This window comes from Piliocolobus tephrosceles, chromosome 16 (assembly GCF_002776525.5).
Source record: "Piliocolobus tephrosceles isolate RC106 chromosome 16, ASM277652v3, whole genome shotgun sequence".
Classification (NCBI taxonomy): domain Eukaryota; kingdom Metazoa; phylum Chordata; class Mammalia; order Primates; family Cercopithecidae; genus Piliocolobus; species Piliocolobus tephrosceles.
Window position 1 is genome coordinate 50,962,300 of NC_045449.1, and position 9,467 is coordinate 50,971,766.

A 9,467-nucleotide genomic window follows, 5' to 3' on the forward strand; every position below is an offset into this window, starting at 1 on the left:
GCCGCTGGCAGCCCGGAGCGCGCCCCGCTTCCTGGTTCCGCCCGGCGCGCGCTCGCCAGCCCTCGGTCCCTCTCGGTCTCTCGCTGCCCCCTCCGCGGCCGCTCCTGAGGGACCCGGACCCCCTCGGCGCACCCGAGGTGGCGGCGCTCTCGGCGGGGCGGTGCCGGCGCCGCGCGCACCCCCTTTCTGCGACGGTGGGGTGTCTTCCCGGCTCGGCTCCCTAGCCGACCCCGCACCGCAAGCACATGCTGCTTTGTTTGGGTTGAGTCGACCACCAGTGGCAGGGCTAGGGCGCACTGTCGTGGTCGTGTTGATTGGCCCCCTCCGCGGCCCGCCCACCTCCCTCCCCGGGAGCCCAGGCCCGCGTTCCGGGTCCTCTCCCTCCCAGGCCGAAGTCAGAAGTCCACAGCGGTCCCGATCAATAATTATCCTGGGTTTGCCCCCGGGAGGGCGTCTCAGCCAGGGCTCCTGCCGCCTGCATGGGCACGGCAGGAGTTCACATTCACCCAGGCCGAATGCACCTGTGTTCCAGGGTGAACCTACAGGGTACGGGGCGCCTGGGGCCGGTTCCCTTCCTGGAGAAATCTGGCTGGCTCCCACCAGTCAGAGCTGCGGGAGGGACTGCTCTCTCCAGAGAAGAAAGAATAAACAGGGCCACCTGTAGGATCCAGGGAAAGGGGGTCCCCCAGATCCTTTCCACGTGATGGGGAGGGGGTTGCGGTGTGTGGGAAGCCAGCCTGAGTCACCCACTCTCCTCCCCTCTGCTTCGTCTCGCTCCCGGAGCTGGCCAGCGGTTTCCCTGGCAACCCTCCAAGGACTAGCACTAAAGCAAGACATAGGAAAGCTCCAGAAGCCCAGCTGCACGGGCCAAAAGAGAGAGAAGGACCCCTCCTGGCCCCACTCACACGCACACAGCTCCCCTGTGTGTATGCAAAATGTTCATGTCCAGAGATGGCCCAGAGCTGCAAGTTCTCCCATAGTCCTCCCTGGGCAGCTCTTTCCAGCGGCTTTTTCTTCACCTCCAGAATGACACCAGCCACAAAGGTCTCCAGCTGGTCAAAAAACCCTTGTCCCCTACCCAGGCCACTGCTCCAGTCCCACACTCTGGGCCAACACCTGGCACAGTGCTTTGCATAGAGTAGGTTCAGGGAGCTTGGAGGCAGGAGAAGGAAGCAGGAAGCAGGATGGATGGGCCAACCAACCCCGAGCTCTCTGGCAACCTCCCTGACAGACACTGCCCATGCATGATGTTTTGACACTCAGGCGCTCCATGTTCTCCGTATTTCTCTTTTCTTTTCTTTCTATTTTTTGAGACGGAGTCGCTCTCTGTTGCCCAAGGCTGGAGTGCAATGGTGAGGTCTCAGCTCATGGCAACCTCAGCCTCCCAAGTTCAAGTGATTCTCCTGCCTCAGCCTCCTGAGTAGCTGGGATTACAGGCGCATGCCACCACATCCGGCTAATTTTTGTATTTTTTTAAGGGGTTTCACCATGTTGGCCAGGCTGGTCTCAAACTCCTGACCTTGTGATCTGCCTGCCTCAGCTTCCCAAAGTGCTGGGATTACAGGTGTCAGCCACCGCACCTGGCGCATGTTTCTCTTTCTTGTGAGCTTTCATCCCTGCACCATGCTGTTCCCTCTGCCTGGAATGTCCTGCCTTCTTGATGCCTGCAATTCCATGACATTTGCTTCAGGCAGCATGACCTCCCTCCTTGTTTCCCACTGTGTTGTTCATGCCTCTATTACAGTGCTTCTTGTGTTGAAGGACAATTTCATGTTTTCATGTTTCTGTCTCTATCCCCAAGGGCAGACACAATATCTTATTCACTTTTAAATCCCCCTACTCATGTTCAAGCCCAGAAGAGACACTCAATAAATATTTTTGGTACAAATCCTATGCTCTAGGAATGGAAATGGAGGCTACAAGGACTATGCAGTCATTCAGAGTGCAGGGTCTAGCCCAGTGTGGTGACACATACCTGTGGTCCCCGCTACTGAGGAGGCTAAGGTGGGAGGATCACTTGAGCCCGGGAGGTCAAGGGTGTGATTATTGTTATTTATTTTTTTGGAGACAGAGTCTCACAAAAAAAGGTCTCAGTGTGGTGGCACAATCACAGCTCACTGCAACCTCCTGGACTCAAGCAATCCTCCTGCCTCAGCCTCATGAGTAGCTGGGACCACAGATGTGCACCACGACTCCCAGATAATTTTTTAAAATTATTGTAGGCTGGGCATGGTGGCTCACGCCTATAGTCCCAGCACTTTGGGAGCCCAAGGTCAGGTTCGAGACCAGCCTGGCCAATATGGCAAAACCCTGTCTCTACTAAAAATACAAAAATTAGCTGGACGTGGTGGCATGGGCCTGTAGTTCCAGCTACTCGGGAGGCTGAATCAGGAGAACTTCTTGAACCTGGGAGGCGGAGGTTGCAGTGAGCCAAGATTGCGCAACTGCATTCCAGCCTGGGGCGACTGAGACGCCATCTCAAAAAAAAAAAAAAAAATGATTTGTAAAGACACAGTCCCACTATATTGCCTGGGCTGTTCCAGAACTCATGGCTCAAACAGCCCTCCCCCCTCAGCCTCCCAAAGTGCTGGAATTACATTTGTGAGCCACTGTGCCCAGCCTGAAGCTGTAATGAGCCATGATTGTGCCACTGCTCTCCAACCAGGGCAACAGACAGAGTGAGACCTGTCTCAAAAAAAAAAAAAAAAGTACAGGTTCTCAAACCAGACTCTGTCAATTCCTTGAGCCAGGTAATCTTGAGTGTGTTTTCCTCTATCTTCTTGTTTGTAATGTAGTGATAGAGATAGTACCTACCTCATCAGGTTGCGAGAAATAAGTGTTTACTACATATAAGGTGCTTCCCTGTAAAGCACTATATAGTGGTTAACTATTACTGTGGTGTTTAGTACCAGCTAAGATGAATACTCCTCTTCCCAAGACCCACCAAGGTCTAGGACTCAAGCTAGCTGGTTTGTTTAAATGTCCTGAAGGGGGCCAGGCGCGGTGGTTCACACCTGTAATCCCAGCACTGTAGGAGGCCGAGGAGGGTGGATCACCTGAGATCAGGAGTTCGAGACCAACCAACATGGAGAAACCCTGTCTCTACTAAAAATACAAAATTAGCTGGACATGGTGGCGCCATTACAGGATTACATGCCTGTAATCCCAGCTACTTGGGAGGCTGACCCTGGGTGACCACTGGCTATACATTTGCTAAGAAAGGGCACTGTGGGACCATCCCTTTTTCCCTATGGGGATGAATCCTTCCATAGGGGGATAGGTCAGTACAGGACCCTGGAGCCATGTGGATACGATATAGGACACTCAACAGATAAGAAAGTGGGGCCACCAGATCTCCAAGGCCTCAGAATGGCGTGGCCTCGGTTTGGAATGGGTTCTGCAGTTTTGGAGGGCTCTGTCAGTGCCCCTGCTTACTGAGGCAGGAGAATCACTTGAACCTGGGAGACGGAGGTTGTGGTGAGCCAAGATTGTACCATTGCACTCCAGCCTGGGCAATAAGAGCGAAACTCCATCTCAGGGGAAAAAAAAAAAAAAAAAAAAAATGTCCTGAAGGGTGGGTGGGAATGCCTCTTGATTCTTCCATCTCTAGGCACATCTCTGACTGATGGTCACCAGGCACCAAGCTAGACCTGGCTGAGCTAGACCTGGCCGGGTGTGTGCACAGATGCCAAGGACAGAATGTTCTGGGTGACTACCTCCGCAAAACAGAATGTTGTCATCCTAGGATGGGAAGTCCTGACACCTGCTTCTCTGCTTGGCAGTTCTGATGGGGTGAGACCCTCTTCTTCTAGGCCTCAGGAACATATTCCATTAAGTTGAGGGGACACCAGACTTAAGACATGACAGAAAGAAAGAAATTGAACAGGAAGCTAGGATCCTGAAAGACCCCACAGTCCAACCCAGAGGGAATGACCCAAGGAGGTACCTGGAGATGCAGCAATGTCCACTGGAGGGCCTCATCCCTTAGTGCACTGGCCTGAGCCAGGAGAGAGGCTTGGGGGAAGAGCCTGGGGGTCTAGTCCACAGCTCGTGTCCATGCATGCCCCTGCTCCCATCCAGGACTGCCCGCAGCCTCCTCCCCTCTCTCTCTCATGGATGAACAAATGGCTCTCGGAGCAGGCAGCTCCCTTACTTCACATCCTCCCTCACTCTTGCCTCAGAGATCATGAGGTCATTTTCTGGGAACATCATTGAAGCCACAACCATGATCCCCTGTGGCCAGAAACCAGAGACCTTCGTTATTGTGGCTTCCCTCCTGCATCCCAGGAGTCAGGCTGACCCTGGGCGACCACTGGCCACACATTTGCTAAGAAAGGGCACTGTGGGAACATCCCTTTTTCCCTATGGGGATGAATCCTTCCATAGGGGGATAGGTCAGTACAGGACCCTGGAGCCATGTGGATACGATATAGGACACTCAACAGATAAGAAAGTGGGGCCACCAGATCTCCAAGGCCTCAGAATGGCATGGCGTCGGTTTGGAATGGGTTCTGCAGTTTTGGAGGGCTCTGTCAGTGCCCCGCTTACTTCTGCCAGAGAATTGGTGGTGAAAAGTTAGATCTGGTTCTAAATCCCAGCTCTGCTAACTTACTAGCTGTGTAACTTTGGTCTAGGTACTTAATGTCTCTGAAGACCTCAGTTTCCCATCATGTGTAAGTCATAGTGCGGAGGTAAAGTGTAATATATGTTTTAAATGCACAGAATCCTTCTGTGCAGTTAAATGCACAAAAGACCCTAGCAACTGTTGTTGCCCCTCCAGAAAGGCCATGGGGGACAGGAAAGGGCAGAGACGAACTTTTCACCACATACCCTTTTGAATCTTTTGTAAAAAATACATACCCCATGTGCAGATGCTCCCTATTAAAACATTAGTAAAATGGACAGTTTTTTTTAAAGGAAAAAGGAGAGTATTTGTGAAGGCAACTAAGCACTGTGCCTGGCACCTGATAAAAAAGCATTTTCTGTCTTTCTTTCCCTCAGCCCAATCCCAGCCAGCGTGCTGGGCCAGGAGAGAGCTGGTGCTTTGTCACATGGAGGGGAGGGGAGAGGGCAGGAGCGATGGATGTGCAGAGGCATGGAGGACTCGCCACCTGGAGAGTCTTACACACCTGCTCTCAGTCTTACTCCTGTGTGCCTCACCGATCTGGGCTCCCTTCCAGTCAGACTAAAGGCTAAAGGGTTGGCTCTCTGGAAAGGCCAAGGATCCCTGACCCCGCCTCTTGGGACAGGGTCACTGGGCCCTCTCCACCCAGAGTCCTGGGGAGATGCAGCATTTTCTAGGGAGGGTGGGGCAGACACAGAGGAGGGAGCAGAGTGCCACTGCAGCCAGTATCTTGCTGGCTTGCTGGGCAGGTTAAGAACTCAAAATTCAGCCCAGCACCAGGCAAAGATGAGGCTGCTGTCGCCACTGCGGGTGGAAAAGCAGGTCAGTGGGACCAGAGCAGGCAGAGGCCAGGGCAGCAGGGGGAGAGCCTTCTGGGAACCATGGTGGGGGCGGTCAGTGAACAGGGGGCTGCCCTGAACTGTCAGAGCTCTGGAAGTTCTGTGCTGTTTTAGGGGCCTTCATTAATCCAACAAATATTTATGAAGCCTCTGTTGTGAACAAGCAGTGGGACATAGCCCTTTAGGCAGTGTGTTAGGGCCATAAGAAGGGGCCTGTAATACAGATGGGATTGAAGGGCAGAGGAGAAAACACCCAGCTCTACTGGCCAAGGCCTCTGAGCACCCACAATGCACCAGGCACTGACTCTTTCTTTTTTTATTAGACAGTCTCACTCTGTCACCCAGGCTGGAGTGCAGTGGTGCGATCTCAGTTCACTGCCACCTCCGCCTCCCAGGTTCAAGTGATTCTTCTGCCTCAGCCTCCCAAGTAGCTGGGATTACAGGCATCTGCCACCACATCTGGCTAATTTTTTTATTTTTAGTAGATACAAGGTTTCACCATGCAGAGTCTGTGCCAGGTTGGTCAGGCTGGCCTCAAATTCCTGACCTCAGGTGATCCACCCGCCTCAGCCTCCCAAAGTGCTAAGATTACAGGCATGCGCCACTGCGCCCGGCCTGTGACTGGGTCTTAACAGAAATCCCGGCAGTGGGTCTTGCTATTTCTTTACAAGTGAGGACGCTTAGATCCAAGAGGCAGACTCACTCATTCAAGATCCTACAGCAGAGCCAGGGTCTGCACCAGGACCTTATGACTCCAAAGCCTTTGTGTTTTCCTCTAGGCCACACTAACCCTAGGAAAGATGAGGCCAATTTTACCAGGTGGCCAAGGGAGGAGTGACATTCCAGGTAGATGGAATGAAAGGGGCTAGTGCTTGGAGTTGAGAGGCCAGTGTAAGGGGAACGGCCTGGCCAAAGCACTTTTTTGAGGCTTGGAGCAAGGAAGATGTGGGTAGATCTGAGACTAAAGAAACGAAGAAACAATGAGAAACAGATTGTACAGAAAGGAATCCCCTCCAGTCATAACAAAGGAAAGTGGCAGTGTACTGGGAGGTGTTGTGGAAGATGCTCAGCCCCCTCGCACACAACCCTCAGAGGGCTTGAGATCAGGTACTAGGCTGGCCGAGGCACAAAAGATTTCTTGTTCGGCTGTAAGGAGGAGAAACTAGCTCAGCGGGAAGAAAGGCCTGATAGTCATCATGGATGAGGATGAGAAGCCAGGTTTGACCCGGGGCCGCCCAGGACACTGCCAATTCCACTCAGCTGCCTGGTTCTGTGTGCCTTCTCTCCTCTCTCCAGGATCCTGGGCCTGGCCCTGCGATGAGGGGACTGCAAAGGGTGGGCTCCTCCTGCCCACCTGACTGGCTGGGAAATGTGAACCTGGCACAGACTCTGCATCCTGTTCTCTTTGTCCAGAAAGAAACCGGCCTACAAGCCTCTCCCCCAGGCAGGCAGGCTGGGCAGCTGGGGAGAGGAGGCAGGACTCCCCTCCTACCCACCCTGTCCAGCCCCACACCCTTCCCCTCACGCTATTCCTAGAAACAGAGGACAGTCACTATGCCTCAGGCAGGATGGCCTGTGTTCTCTTGGTGACTTCACTGTAAGGCGACTTCCCTGAAGAGTGGTGGATAGGGGACAGCTGTAGGAACGGACTTCACCCGAGCTCCAGCAGCTCCTTCCCTTCCCCCAAATGTGCACAGAATTCCTCACCCTGTTCATATAAACACACACCCTCCCTAGGTCCTGCTCTGTCTTCATGGACAAGAACGGGGGTGGCATTTCTACAGGGAGGTCCCAGGGCCTGGCCTCAGAGGTGGGGTGTACTCTGAGCATGGGCCCATGGCCCCACTTCTAGAAGCCTTCTCCGGAGGGGGCTGGAGTGCAGGTAGACTGTCCAAGCAGAGGCAAGGTGGGGGTGAAGCAGGATGTTTAAGTGCTCCAGGGCTTCTCCCCTCTGCCGCAGGGCAAAGAGATACTTCCTAGAAAGCCTCCAGCTTTCTTGGGAAGGCCCTTCACCCCTACCCCACCTCCCCTCTGGCTCCCATGTAACAGGAACTCTCCTTGAAGAAGGGACTTGGAGCACAGGAAACAAAGGCATCTCTGTACCACCTCCCTCCACCCCCAAGGAAGGTCAGGTCAAGGTGACCTCAGCCTGTTCTCCCCAGGATAGGGGCATGGGCAGACCTGATTGCCAAGGGCAAGGCAGAAAGGGGACCTGGGATAATTCTCTCTCTTTTTTTTTTTTGCGATGGAGTTTCACTCTTGTTGCCCAGGCTGGAGTGCAATGGCGCAATCTCAGCTCACTGCAACCTCCACCTTCCTGGTTTGAGCGATTCTCTTGCCTCAGCCTCCCAAGTAGCTGGGATTACAGGCATGCGCCACCACGCCCAGCTAATTTTTGGATTTTTAGTACAGACGGGGTTTCACCATGTTGGCCAGGTTGGTCCTGAACTCCTGACCTCAGGTGATGCACCCGCCTCGGCCTCCCAAAGCGCTGGGACTACAGGCGTGAGCCACGGTGCCTGGCCCTTTGGGATAATTCTCTTAATCCATAAACTGAAACCCACCTTCGTGTAAGTGTGCACAGAGCACACTGTCCCACTCAATAGAGCAGGGGTGTAGGCTGGGTGAGAATGGAGGTGCTATGCTCCGTACCACAGAACAGTGGTGGGCTAGCCCAGCCCAGGGAGGCCTCTTCACTCTCCCAGTGTGTGCCGGGCTTGGGGAACCCCAGAAAGGTTATACTGAGACCCTGCTCACATGGCCCAGCAACTTGGATCCAGGTGCCATATGTGCACTTACTGGCCGAACAGCTTTGGGCAGGTTTCTTTCATGGACTAATCAAAGGGTGTGATTCTGGCTCTGACTGCCTTCAAGGTTATTGAAAGGATCCACTGAGTTGAAGAGCACAACCATGTTTGTACACAAATGCGCCTCCATGTAGTTCAGGATACGAATATAGTGTGCCAACTGCAGCCTAGGCTGCAGACTATTATTATTCCTAATAAAATATAGGAGGTCTTCTTTTGGAGAATATATTTCTTTTATTTTCTTTTTTTTGAGACGGAGTCTCACTCTGTTGCCCAGGCTGGAGTGCAGGGGCGCAATCTCGGCTCACTGCAACCTCCGCCTCCCGGGTTCAAGAGATTCTTGTGCCTCGGCCTCCCAAGTAGCTGGGATTACAGGTGCGTGACACCACGCTCGGCTAATTGTTTTGTATCTTTAGTAGAAATGAGGTTTCACCATGTTGGTCAGACTGGTCTCAAAGTCCTGGCCTCAAGTGATCCTCCCACCTTGGCCTCCCAAAGTGCTGGGATTACAGGAGTGAGCCACTGCACCCAGCCTGGGGAATATATTTCTGTAAGATTTCTAAAATCTTTCCTCACTCCCCATCTAATGCTGTGACTTGGATTTGGGGGTGAAGAGCAATTAGGGGCAAGGAGGCCAGCCTCAGACCCCAGCTCAGTAAGACCCTCGACAGTTTCTGATCTTCCTGCACCCCCATCCCGTGGCCTCAGTTTTCTCCTCCACAGCCTGGTTCCCTAGAACCACCAGGGTACTTTGTGGTGGGAAATCGCAGAGGCCAAACCAGGGGACTGAAAGCAAAAAGAAACCCCAGGCCGGGCGCGGTGGCTCAAGCCTGTAATCCCAGCACTTTGGGAGGCCGAGACGGGCGGATCACGAGGTCAGGAGATCGAGACCATCCTGGCTAACACAGTGAAACCCCATCTCTACTAAAAAAAATACAAAAAACTAGCCGGGTGAGGTGGTGGGCGCCTGTACTCCCAGCTACTCAGGAGGCTGAGGCAGGAGAATGGCATAAACCCAGGAGGCAGAGCTTGCAGTGAGCTGAGATCCGACCACTGCGCTCCAGCCTGGGCGACAGAGCGAGACTCCGTCTCAAAAAAAAAAAGAAACCCCAAATTTGACATTTTCAGGTAGTTGTGTTATCTCGAGCCACAACGACAGTCACCTCTTCCCCTAACCCAACTCTGACATCCTTCCCT